This window comes from Saccopteryx bilineata, chromosome 3 (genome assembly GCF_036850765.1).
Source record: "Saccopteryx bilineata isolate mSacBil1 chromosome 3, mSacBil1_pri_phased_curated, whole genome shotgun sequence".
NCBI lineage: Eukaryota > Metazoa > Chordata > Mammalia > Chiroptera > Emballonuridae > Saccopteryx > Saccopteryx bilineata.
The window spans coordinates 126,252,549-126,254,763 of NC_089492.1; positions in this window are offsets into that span (position 1 = coordinate 126,252,549).

A 2,215-nucleotide genomic window follows, 5' to 3' on the forward strand; every position below is an offset into this window, starting at 1 on the left:
TTTTGGTCTTCCTGATGTTTTGTATCCCAGTTTAACCTTTCATGCTTTTTACTTACAAAACTGAATCATATTTCTTTTTTAATTTCATGGAAAATTCACTGCCTAAAAGTCTTCAGCCCTTGAATCCTGTGATAAGAGTTTCAATTGTGTGGCTTCAATAGAGCCCATTTGTTGATCAGAATTAGTAACAGCACTGCCTGCCCCACTTCCCACGTCCCCTGCACTGATGCTCACTCTCTCGGCTCCCTCGTTGTGACCCGCCCAACTCAGGCAGCCTGCTGCGAGACAGACAAGACTTCCTAGTCCTTCCCCCTCAGTCTGATGGAAAGGGAACACCAATATAGTTAGTTGTACAGGGCCGTGCTATGAGAAGTCACAGAGATGGTGGCCCCAGAGAGAGGGCATTGGCTAGGAAAGGAGTCTTGCAGAGAGAGAAGACACCCAATAAGGATGAGGCAGGTGTTTTGGAAGGAATCGCCCCTAGGGGCTTGGGTGTGGCCTGGAGGCTGGGAGCACGTGCAGGGTGATGGGCCTTGCAGGCAGGATGCCATGCTGTGAAAGACCTGTCTATTGCACAATTCACTGAGCAGAGGAAAGGCACCCAGTGTAGGAGGTTAGTTCTTTTACATATTAACCCCTTCGGTTAATTTAAATTTTGTAACTCACTTAACAAAAAGGGATTTGAACAGCTACTCTGCACCAAGCTCAGTCATATAGCGAAGACATACCAATGAACAAATCATAAAACCCTGCCCTCTGGAGCTGTCATCCTAGTGTGACTGAATGGCATTGGCACTCCTGTCCTTGGCCTGGCAATTTTGTTGAGCTGAGAGCACCCTCCTGACCTGACTCTTCTTACTCCCACACGAGAGCACTTGGGTAGAGTCAGGAGGAAGGACACAGGTGTCTTTCTCCTTCTTGACCAGTGGCTTCTCATTCTAAAAATCATCTAAAATTTTTGAAATTTTTGAAAGGTTTCGAAGTTACCTACATGGCATGCATCCCGTGGTCTGATGGAAAAGGACCTTTCCGGTACTTCTACTTGGGGAACAGGGCCTAGATCTTCTGCTTTCTCCAAAAAGCAGAGCCCATGTGCTGGGCCTGCCTAGGATGTGATTCTAGGATCCACCTCCAGATAGGCTTCACCTTGAACCCACCAAAGAATGAATTGTCAGCAACACTGAAGAAAGCTATGTTCTGTCACGGTGTCAGGACCCCTGTTCACTGTGGCCGAGGAGAGGAAGCTTCAAACCACAGATAAGGAGGAACACAACTCTCACATAAAGATAGTCTCCCCACAAGATGACAAATCTTATTCCAGGGCTTCCTGACTTTGTTTGTCCACAGTAGCCTGATGACAAGTATCCTTCATTATGCTGTGTAGGTCTGTGTCATGATAATGGTCAACTCACATGAACTGAGCGTTCTGCTATAGTGTCTCCATGACCTCTCACCTCAACCGGGAGGGGGCACGTGTCATGATCCCAGTTTCATAGATGATGAGGCAGGAAGAGAGAGGCAAGGCATTTTGCTCCAAGTCCACAGAGCTATTGAGCTCTGACTGCAGATTCCCACTTCTTTGTCTCCGTTTTGCCAGAGCTGTGCCCAACTGCAATCAATTTTCCATGTACAGCAAGTTTTCTTTTCTAAGCCTTTGAATGCGGCTACTCATTTTCCATAGAGAGGCCATGGGTTTCAGTTCATGGGGCAGACTTTGGGAATGTACAAGACAATTGTGGACTGTCATTGCTAAGTCATCATGCTTCCCTCTCTGCCTCCAGTAAGGAAAAACCCAGACTCCTGAACCTTCTGGGGGGTCTTGGGCAATCACCCACCAAGCCCCGGGAGGAAGACATCCTGTCCAGGGATTGAAGACATTCTTTCTACACCACATCTTTTTGGTTGTGGACTCCATGACATCACTTAACTTATTCAATCAGTATTTACTAAACTCACTTCCACTTAGGCCTTGGAGTCCCCATTATCAAGTGCGACTTTGATTTGTTTCTCAGATGTGACTGGGACCTAGATGAGGAGGGGCCCGCCAAGGATCTCTGCCAAGAGCCTCTGGAATAGCAGCTCCTTATTCCCATTGCTTTCTTGGGCCTTCCCATTGGTTAGGGACCTCCAGCTCCCAGTGACCAAGGGCCTCACAGGCTGGGGCTCCATAGGAAGCACTGCTCAGGCCTTGGCACCGATTGTGGGCCAAGATCTC